General features: G+C 54.1%; 2 protein-coding genes across 5 annotated transcripts in view; one reads left to right on the top strand and one right to left on the bottom strand.

Moving 5' to 3' along the window:
• Macrod1 (MACRO domain containing 1) overlaps positions 1 to 11,074 on the bottom strand; it is a 142,468-nt gene that overhangs the window by 90,094 nt on the left and 41,300 nt on the right. The gene's annotated exons all lie outside the window — the stretch shown is intronic.
• The window catches only part of Flrt1 (fibronectin leucine rich transmembrane protein 1), a 78,010-nt gene that overhangs the window by 55,822 nt on the left and 11,114 nt on the right, over positions 1 to 11,074 (top strand). For all 3 annotated transcript variants that reach the window (XR_003377290.1, XM_026781428.1, XM_026781429.1), the window contains one exon: positions 2,542 to 3,382. The gene's annotated coding sequence lies outside the window, so the exon portion shown is untranslated. The remainder of the gene's footprint in view (positions 1 to 2,541; positions 3,383 to 11,074) is intronic.

The raw sequence follows: 11,074 nt of genomic DNA, 5'->3' as shown, positions 1-11,074 counted from the left end.
CCCCCTCTCAAAGTGGCTTCCCAAAGCGGGGGCAGCGCCCCCCCCCCCCCCCCGCCATAGTTAAGCACCCGCAGGTGGGAGGAGCCACAACCCTAGCCAGGGCTCACACTGCCAGGCTGGCCTGAAAAGCCAGTACATGTGTAAGATACCTAAGCGACCCCTCCAGAAAGGAGACTCTAGCCAAACCTGTCCACACTAGAGGTCCCCTTGAGGCTCAGGGAACAAGCAGCAGGCCCAGGAGAGCCTTCCTCAGAAGCTTGGTTTTTCCAGGGAGAAAGAAGAATGAAGAGAATGTTGGGTGCATTTATTAAATACCTACTGTGTGTATGGCACTAAGCCAGGCACTAGAGTCTCCAGCTTCATAGTCTCATTTTATCGTGTTACCTCACTGCCATTATAACTGTGGGCCCACATATCCAGAGGGATGATGTGAGGATTCTCACAGGAGGGAGAGACAGTGGGGGAAAGGCCCACACGTCACAAGTGTGCACTGTTACAAATGTGTATGTGTGCACATTCCTGTCAATCTCTGTGTATTCTCACATCTGTGTGTGAATGTGTGTTCATGTAATGCATGCATGCCTGAGGAAATGTGTTATATGCATTCCTGGGTGCAAAGGTGTGAACATCTTGATCATGTGTTTGTCTATATATTGCATTGTTCATTTCTGCATATATGCATAAATTTAAATGTGCATAGGGATGCATATATGTTTGTATATGTGTACACTTCTGTTTTCCATGTTTTCCTGTGTTGGGATTTTTGCACATGAGCCTAGTTTTATACACGTGACATATTTGTTCATGTGCTTGCACAGATGTCAATGTCTGAATTAGTTTCATTGGGGGCAGTGGAACTATGGGAGGTCGGGATTGCAATGGCAAGCCAGGCTGAGTAGGGGCCTTAGGAGTGGTGAGCCAGCACTGACTAGCTCCTGAGAGCTGGAGGAGCCTGAATCAAGCAACAGCCACTGGGATGAATCTGCCTTCCTCCTGGGCCTGTGATTTCAAAAGCAGAACTCTGGTTTGTGTCTGTCATGGACAGGCAGTTGGGGTTCCAGGCTCCAAGGACACAGCTCCCATCGTGTGTGTGTGTGTGTGTGTGTGTGTGTGTGTGTGTGTGTGTGTGGTGGTCTAGCTGCCTGCTCCCACCCCTAGCAGTATAAAACAATTTCCTTGGCCTGTCCAGGAAGGCAGATGACCTCACTGGACTCTTTCCATCTCTCGCTTTCATAGAGAAATTACAGTTTATAATTGGATGAAATCACGCGGGTGGTAATAGCAATAATGGCTTAGGCTGCAGCTACCACTGCCCCTCTGCAGGAACAGGCTTATCTTCCCTCCTGTCCAACCTCATTCTGCACCTGCCTGGGACTGTGCCCACCTGCCGCTTGGCATCTGCAGCCCTGCCTGGCCCTGGCTACTCTGAGCTGCTGTCTGGCTTCCTGGGAAGTGTCCCTGAGAGCTCCTCTTACCCCATCAGTCCTTCATGCACTGACCACGTACTTCACTCTTCCCATGTGTCCCCTATGGTCTCTGTGGGCTGCAGCCATGGACAGCCACCTCTGCTCAGCACATGGCCATACTGAATATGCACCCCAGGTGTGCAGGCTGCAGGCACTAAGCAGGCCTTGAACCAACCACCTTTGGTCCTCCAAAGGAAGGTACCTAGATGCAGCTGAGCCTAACCAGAGCCTGTGCTGTCATTAAAGCTCCTTTCCAAGGAGGGGGGCGCCTGTGGAGGAGGGGGTGCAGTTACCAGAGTTGGGCCTTCTTGGCTGGCTGCTAATGTATTCCTTGGGGCAGCCTGCAGCCCTCGTCTCTACAGCAGCGGGAAGGGCAACAGGGTGTGGAAGGCTGGCCCCACAGGAGGAGACAGCTGAAGTTGGAGCAGGGAGGTCGTGGACCCCTGGTGAGCCAGAGAGGCTGAGTTGTTCTGGAGGCCAGGGCCAGGATAGCCCAGATGGAGCCTTAAAATGACACTTAGTTAAGTTTGTGCTGGGAAGTGGGGGCTGCTCTAGGCTGGGGTGTGGCTCTGCAAGGCCAGGAGCTCCCAAACTTTTAAATTATTCACTTATTTATTTATTCCCTCTGTGTGTGCTCAGAGAACAACTGTGAGAATCAGTTCTCTCCTTCCACCATGTGGGCTCCCATGGATTGAACTCGGGTCTTCAGGCTCGGTGCTGGATGTCTTTACCACTAAGTCATCTTGTTTTCCCCACCTAGTCCTTGCAGGCAGTTACAAGGAAGGGTTCTGCATATTCCCTGGATTTAAAACGTGATCAGTGGTGGGAACAATGACCTCAGACCCTGACCAGGCATGCAGCACAGTAGTATTTGTGCAAGGAAGGGGATCTGGGGATTTGGCTCAGCTGTAGAGCACTTGCAGAGAAATGCTATCTCGGAAAGAGAAAAAGAAAAAGAAACAAGCCCAGCTACTGGGAAGTGGTGAGAACAGCGGTGGTGGCCATGGCTGCCTGTAGCACTTGTCCCTGGGGCTCTTCATTTCCTTGGTTTGATTGCTTGTGTTGCCTTTGGCAGGTGAAGAAGCGGGGAGTAGGAGAGAAAGGCCCCACTCTGGACAGCTGCACCCAGTGGCTGAAGCAAGAATCACCCACCCTTCTGCCTCACCCACTCCAGAAGCTTCTCTACAAGCAGGAGCAGCCAAGCAGACCAGCCCCCTCTCAAAGTGGCTTCCCAAAGCGGGGACACACAGGCCTGACAGCTCAGCAGTGTGAGGTGAGGTGACTGCAGCCTGTGGTGAATCTGAACTCCTCAGAGGGGTAATAGACCCCCCCCCCCCCAGATGCAGCCTGAGTGGCTCTCTCTCAGCTCTGTCACGCAAGAGTGCTCTCTGCACTGAGCCATTCTGCCAAGTGACTTAAAGGGATTTAAAAAGAAAGGAAAAAAAGAACCTTGGTAAAGAAAAAAGGGGCAACAGCCCCACAAAGGCATTTCAGGAGAGGTGTGGCCCGAGGACTGAGCCCCAAAGTTACAAAGAGCTGCGGGGGAAGTGGTGGCCCGCGAGAGGCCACACTCCCCGGGGGCCGGCACTGGGCTGTGGGGCATGCCCTGCTCAGGAGTCCCCGGGGGTGCACACAGAACACATACCTCTCACTCCAGAGAGCCAAGCCTGCAGTGCCTGTGCCTGGGGTGCCAAAGATGCTACTTGGGGCCTGCAGCCACATCTGAAGCCTAACCACAAGCAAAACGTCAAGACCTTATTCTCTGTGTGCCTCATTGTTCCTGCTCTGCCCCGGAGGTGCCGTCTGTGGTTCTGGGTTTGTTGATGACATGGGACAAGGCATGTGAGCGTGGCCTGGAACTGTGAAGCAGTGATCCCATTGGGACCCAGTGGCTCCAGGGAACAGCAGCAGAGGAGGTAAGAGCCTGTGGCAGGGGGACCAGCAGGACTTCCTGGTGGCCCAGATGGTGACAAGAGTCTTTTTCCACCAGGAGGGAGCACAGTGCATGGGAGGGATAACTGAGTCCTGCCCTCTGCAGGTCCCCAACAGGAAGGTAGGGATCCATCTGCCGGGCTCTGCCAGGTGCATGGGAGACCACCTGGGAATGAGTCACAGCGGTGTCTTCCTCCTGGGCCTCTCCCTGCCAGGCTTGCTGGCTACCTGTTCTGTACAAAGGGGACGGCCATGAGGCTTAGTGATAGGATAGGCAAGAGCTTAGGGGACCAAGGCCATCAGCCTTGATACCTGCTGTCTTGAACTAGCAAGAATACCAAGATCCCTTCCTTCCAGGCCTGCTCCACTGTGCTTAGAGAGATGGCGGTAGGGCTGACCAGGATCCACTACCCAGCGTCATCTCACTGGCCTCCAGTGATCCCTTTTGTTGGTTAGAGGGCAGAGACAAGTCCAGAGAGGTCAAGTGAGTGCCCCACAGCTACACAGCAGGTGACTGGCTGGACCAGCTCCTCCTGGACTCCCAGGGATGCGGAGGGGAGGGGCAGTACCTCTGCACACAGTAATCCCAGCAACCTCAGAACCCCTCAGCGCCCTGGGCAGGGCAGGGAAGCCCCAATTCATTACCAAGATGGAAAATGACACTTCCCACACTCTGCCCCAAGAGAGGGGCTGATTTATGACTGCGCCAGGGCCTGAGACATCCGTCAGAGCCGTGCACTGCACACGCCGTCTGTGGGGGCATTAATAGCCGTGTTATTAGCCACTGGCGTGAAGGATGCCCTGTGGATGGGCTATTTGCTGTTATTTATTATAAAGGCGCGACAACCTAGCAGCTGGGCCGCAAGCACACAGCTGGGCCCCGCCTGCATATGGTTCTCCTCTCTGCATCTTCAGCTTCCCCTCAGCCCCTAGGAGGAGCTAGGGGATAATTCCTGGGGCCAGGCCAAGCCAGAGGGGAACAGCAACCACCTCCCGCGGCAATCCTGTCGCTCGAAGCGAAGCGCTGATGGAAAGATCTGCTCAGCTGGCTTTGTGCAGCCTCGCCTTCCCCAGAGGTGGAGAAACAGAAAGGGACACACTGGGCTTTGGGGGCAGAGGTGCCCTGGATGGGCTGAGGGTGGTATAAACGAGGGCAGGTCCTCTCCTGGAGTGTGCCTCTCCTGTGTACACATGGGCTATAACCGGCTGGAAAGAAACAAGGCTAGCTATTCCTAAGAGACCCCGTGGACTCTTAAGAAGAGCCCAGAGCTGGGGCACATCCCATCACCTGCTCTTACAAACCTATGGGGAAGGGTTTGAGAGTTCAGACCTCAGAGGAAAGATTCTAGAAGGCTGTTACTGGGCCTATCCCTGCACATCTATAAGGAGCAGATAAATGGGTTCCAAGTCCTCTTCCTCCATTCCCAGGCTGCTGTCGCTTTTCTACTCCTCATGCATTCATGGCATGGGCACTCATGGAGATGTGCCTGCCACTGGGCAGTGCCAAGCTGGCCACCAAGTTGGGGCACAGCCAGGCCTTCTTGGGCCTGCTTCTCCAGAGCAGCTGAATTTGAGGAGCTCTGAGGCCCGGGTGGGTGGCCAGCTCTTCATAGTTGAGACAGGACTTTTTGTCTCTCAGGACTGCTATAACGAGAACACCAGGTCACCATGGCCCCTGATGCTGATGGGAAGGTTCCACCTCCTCTTTTTTCCAGCTGCCTAGTTCTGGGCTACAGATTCTAGAGCCTGCCTTGTTTATTCACGATGTGGGTAGGGAGATGGCTCCACCTGTAAAGTGCCTGCTGCATAAGGTACAAGGACCTGGGCATTAGATCCCTGTGCCCACATAAAAGACAGGCATGGTGGTGCGTGTGTGACCCTAGCGCTGGAGGTGGGGCCAAAGACAGGTGGCTCTCTGGAGATCCCTGAGCAGCCAGCCTAGCCAGTCAGTGAGCTCTGAATTCTGTGAGACCCGTCTCAAAAGATAAGGTGGAGAGTAATAAATACATCCCATGGCAGCCTCTGGCCCTCACAGACATACAGATACAAAAGATGTTTACACAGCCTCTCTGGGCCAGGCTCATTGTGGGGGGCAGGATAGACCACACCTGAGAAGCAGAAGTTTAGGTTCAGTGGGAAGAGCCAGAACGTAATAGATGCACAGGAAACCAGAGGTCACAATTAGAAACCCTCATTCCGAGCAAAGTCGATTGATCCCCTGCTCCTGAGAGGCTACAGCCTCCATGCCTGCCTGGGATTCCTCCTGGTCAGCACTTTCTCCACACCTCCTCCTCTCTTCCCCTCGAGCGAGCGAGCGAGCAGCCTAGGCTCCTACAGGTAGCCATTGAGCTCAGCCACAAAGATCCCGAACCCAGCCCTGGTCTTGAGGTCTGTCACTTGCCCTGCTGGCACGGCCCCTTCTCGTCATTCTCCCTCCCACTGGCATTAAATCTGCTTATTTTTTCCCCTCCCCAAAGGAATTAAGTCTTAGTGGAGGCAGCTTTACTCCAAAGGGACCCGGGCGGCAGTATCAGGTGGAGGACCATCATTAAGAGATGCTGCGAGAGAAAGAAACAAAATTACATGTGTCTCCTTTCGTCTCCCTCCCCCTTCCTGGCCTGCATAGTTTAATATCGAACACTGCTATCAATATAATTAACCTCCTAAGACACGATTTGAAAGCCTTGTTTTTTAAAGCGATTCGCTCTTTCTGAAGTCAGGGAGGACATCTTTGATGCCCAGCCCCACCCAGGGCCCACGTGCTTAGGTGAACTTGTAGTTCATTTCAGGCGGATTTGCATACCTGTCTGCAATTACTGCCAGTGATAACGGCTGATACATAATGCATGCGGCATGAAATTAGAAAAATAATTAACTTTAGATTTGAAAAGAATCCCCGCCCCCGGCTCTCCGGGCATTACAGATGCTGAGTGCAACCACTGGACAAGGACTGGGAACTGAGCAGTTTGGGATGATGGGTGAGACTGGCTGGCACTCCAGCGCAGCTAAGACGAGAAAGTGTTAGAGGGTCAGGGTATGCAGGAAGTGCCCCCATGGAATCTGCTGGACAAGCTTCAAGTTCCAGGGCCTCATCTATAACTCACATCTGGACCAGTGAAGTACTGTGGCTAATGTGGTGACCCATCTCTCTTTGTGACCAAGCGTGCTCAGATAAGCCGAAAGTAGCCTGTTTCATCCTCACAAGGACCCACGGGAGCAGACTTGGTCCGGTTTCTCAGATGAAGCCCTGAGACCTGAAGCTACCCCTCTAGACAGGTCACAGCTGAGAGAAGGCAAGTCTTCTAAGGAGAGGAGCTTGCCTGGGAGGCCTCCATTCTGAGGCCTCCTCCCTCAGGCTTGCCTGGGAGGCCTCCATTCTGAGGCCTCCTCCCTCAGGCTTGTTTGCAGCTAAGCTAGCTGCCAACTACTGGATGAGACACCAAGGGACTGCTTATTAATTTTTGACAGAGATAGAGACACCCCCACCAAGGTAGTAGGTGCTAATCACTGCACCCTGTGGGCGGGGCCCTCTCAGCCTCCTCCCAGCAGGATAGGGCAGGGTGGGTGCCAATCACCGCACCCTGTGGGCGGGGCCCTCTCAGCCTTCTCCCTGGTGGAGCTGAATGCTGCTTCTAGCTTAATCTGCCTCATTATCAGGCTCAGCCTTGGAAGGACCCGGAGGCCTCAGAAGATTTAGGAAAAGTCACAGTGAATTCCAGGAGAGGAGAAGATACCACCAGCGGCTCCAGTTTGATGATGGAGGAGGAGAAACTGGAAGATTTGGGGTTCACAAGGGCAGTCTTCATTATTCAGCTTCAGGAAACCTATATCCACATGAGTACACGCATTTGCCCTCTCCACAGGCATGCTATGATCACAGGTCACCCCTTTCTAATAGCCCTGTCTGGGACCTCATCCCCACTCCCAACAATGGGGGTGGGGAGAAGCACAAGGCTTGGGTCAGTAGCATTGTGGCATATGACATTATGTTCCCTTGCTGGCTTTGGGAAGTGCCTGCCATGACCTCTTTAAATAGAAAATGGGATCACTAAGTTCCATGGCAGCCACAAGGCCTGAGACAGTGTCCCCAGAAAAACCGTGCTGTGGCCACAGGGCCTTTGGCATCAGGAGTACACCTGCCCCTCCCCAGGTCTGTGGGAGCAATAGGAGGAAAGGGGGGTTGAGGCTCTTACAGAACAGACACTGAGCCCAGCTTCCAAGATGAGAAGCGTACTTGGGGACATGGGGCAGCATGGAGTGACTTCTCCCCCAGGTCCAGCCCTGCTTCCCAGAAAAGTGGGATCCTCAGCAGCACATAACAAAGGAAACGGACCCAGGGAGGATCTCCCAGGGCATGGGTTAGTTCCAGCACAGGTCTCCCTCCTTGGGAATGAGACCATCCCTCCCTGATACTCAGCATCAGGATGTTCCTCACCCCTTCAGGGAGCTGTCTTCATTGACAAACAAAAAGAGGAGCTGGGCTAGGAGGCAAGGGTGGTCTGCCCATTCCTCTATATTTTCCCAGCCAGCTCAGTGCCCCCTCTTCACATGTCCCCTCAAAGGTCATAAAATAACTGCCATCCCCTGTAGCATGTCCATGCTAGGCCCTGGATCTGTGGCTGCCCCTGCACCTGGTCTCAGTCGGTATCCCTCACAGGACTTGGGGACACGTCCGTGCAGCCACTGGACGGCCACAAAGTACAGCTAGGAGATGAATTTCCCCAGCTGGTAGTGGTTTACAGATGCTGCTCAGCTGCCTCTGCCAGGAAGCGTGGAAGCAGAGCTGGACTCTGGAGGATGGATCAGGGTCAGAGAAAGCTTCCAGAAGGAGGCAGTAGAGCTGATGAGGCCTGCGGGCAGACTGCATGCTGGTCTGTGAAGCTGAAGGCAAGCCCACACTGGGACCAGAGTGGCAGGCGCATGTGCAAAGGACCTAGGGAAGCGGGATAGTGCGTGCAGCCTGCCAGATTGCTAAGGGCCCTGAGGTTTTGAAAGCTGAGCTGCAGCCCCACCCTTTCTCCCTCTCTATGGTTGCTCTTTGTCTCAGGCTGGAAGGGGGTGCAAGCACAGGAGACACAGTGAGCACAGGGCATGAAGAAGAAGCACAGAAGGGGGGCTGAAGAGATGGCTCAGTGGTTAAGAGCACTGACTGTTCTTCCAGACAGACCCTAGCACCCACATGGCAGTTCACAACTGTCTGTAACTCCAGTTCAAAGGGACCCGACACCTATGGCAAAACACCAACACACATTAAAAAAAAAAAAAAAAAAAAAGCAGCAGCAGCACAGAGGGGCGGTTTACACAGGGGTATCCCTGTGTATAGGAGGAAGTGGGGACACAGGCTGCTCTTAGGAAGGGTGTTCTGCACGTGGGATTCTCTGCACACATAATCTCATCTTATCACTTTAAATTCTCACTAAGGGCAACTGTCAGCCACATACATAGACAAGGAAGCTGAAGTCCAGAGAGGACTTAGAGCCGACTTAAATCACACTGCCTGGAAGCAGTATAGGGAGGACTCAAGCCCACTGCACTCTGTTCTGACCATTGGCAGAAACCAGCAACTGCTCCAGCCCCCCCCCCACAGCCCCTCTCAGCCCCCCAGCTAAGGGAGGTCACCAGCCTGAACCATCTCTTTGCACCCCTCTAGTGAAGTGTCCGTATCCTGCTGTCCATCACAGAACTGGCAGGTTGTAACTCATGGCACACCGTCTGTGTAATCCCCACAATGATAGCCAGTGATCCCGTAAAAGTTGGGCAATTTACCAGGTTTAATTTGATGACCACATAAACTATCAGACACAACAAGTGAATGAAAAGGCCACCAGGCGTCTGAATAGTTTAGGTCTCCTCTAGAGAGGCTGCTGTCTCCCTCCCAGGTAGGTCTGTCCTGTTCCTGAAGCTCCTGGGGCTGAGACTGGAGTCGGCCTTGGGGAAGCAGGGTGACCAGGGACGCTTGGGAAAGATGGATGGGCAGCAGATAGGGGGTGGAAAGGCCTTGGGTCCCTGCCTCACACTGCTGCTCCACTATCCATCAAACATCTCTGAGAGGTGCAATTTAGACTCTATTATGATGCCGAGTCTCGGGAGGCTGGGGACTGTGGCCATGAGCTAAACGGGAGGAGAACAGATGTCCACGCCAGAGACTGTGGTGGCAGCAGCCTTGGCTTTGGCCTTAACAAGTCTGGCCCTGCTTAGGGCACTGGCCCAGAACGGCAAGGGCAGAGGCTGCCTGTGTCCCTCAAGACAGAACTCATCAGCTGGCCAGGAGCAGGTATGTCTTCTGGCCAAACTTGGGCTCCGGCAGAGGTGCTGGGCCACCTCCCTGGGACAAAGTGAGGCAGCCTAGGAGCAAGCTGAAGCCCTGTCCCACTTCTCATCCCTGTTCACACAGTGACTTGTGGTGGGACCTTCAGGCTCCTTTAAGATGACACAGGTGTCCAGCTATAGGTCTAGGTGTCTGTGACCTTGGAGTGGCTGGACCCCTCACCTCTCTGTACTTCAAGTTGTGAAGTAGAAGAGACTATATGTGGCCGCCAGGCCCGGGAGCACACTGAGGATGTGCTGTGCAGGCTGCCTGTGAATACAGACGGGTCTGGCTCTGTTGGGTGTGCATGCTGTCTTTAGCTTTGGATCCCAAGGTGATGATTGGCAAGAGAATTTGGCCAGGCCTGGAGCAGCTTGGGATGTCATACCACACACAGAGCAACAGGAATCTGGTGAGGACAAGAGAGCCCTCAGCCCCAGCCCATAGTAATGCCCAGGCTGGCTGGGCTTCGGTCTCAGTGGAGCGTGGGAGCCACGCAGTGAGATTCTAGGCCTGGGAGTACATCTGGATTCCGCAGTCTCCTGCCAGCAGAGCTGTGCCTTCAGAAGGGGCCAGTACCAATTTCTTTGTAGAAATGCTGGATAAGGGCCTGTTGTGTACCAACTACTAGGCTAGACCCTAATGGGTAGGGTACCCCAAAAGCCCTAAAATAAAGCACATGCTAATTGGTGATGAGTCAGTAAACACTAAGCAGAGAGAAGACATATTCTGGGGTTACATATTCTGGGTTTCTTGATGAGGTGACCTGTGGGAAGTGTGGGCAGCATGTGTCTCTGAGGATCCATTCTGGGAGGAGGGAAGTATATCTTGGGGCAGCAGGGTGGGTCCAGCTGCTTCAGAGGGAGAGGGACACGATGCAGAATGTCACAGGGCCTGCTACCTGGCTTGGGCAGCCACTGCAGTGGTAGAGGGCACAGTGTGCAAGGAAGCCCAAAACCTGAGGAGCTGTGGAAGCAGGGCAAATGGGCCAGGCAGGGTAGGTGGGTGAGCAGGAAGACGGGTGGACTGGACAACGGTGCATGTGTGGATGGACAGGGCAGAGGCCACCTGGGGGACCCAGGAAAGGCTGGAGTGTTTCCGCCTGTCCTGAAGGGTGAGGAGGAGCTCCCTGGATAGAGAGAGGCTGCCAGGAGCAGAGAGGGACGCGTAAGGGGAGGGTGTGGTGTGTGTGAGAGAAATGGAGCCATCTGGTTCCTGGAGCATCCTGGCGAGGTCCCCACTGGACACTGCTCTGCACTCCAGAGCTGTCCTCCCCTTCAGATCAGGTTTGAGAAGCCATCACATTCTGCCCCGGGAGCCTCCTTGACCCTGAGTCTTACTGCAGACCTTTTCTGGCTGTATGAAGACA

This window comes from Microtus ochrogaster, chromosome 8 (genome assembly GCF_000317375.1).
Source record: "Microtus ochrogaster isolate Prairie Vole_2 chromosome 8, MicOch1.0, whole genome shotgun sequence".
Taxonomy (NCBI): Eukaryota; Metazoa; Chordata; class Mammalia; order Rodentia; family Cricetidae; genus Microtus; species Microtus ochrogaster.
Note: the sequence above shows the minus strand (reverse complement) of the source record. Positions and strands in the feature narration are given on the sequence as shown.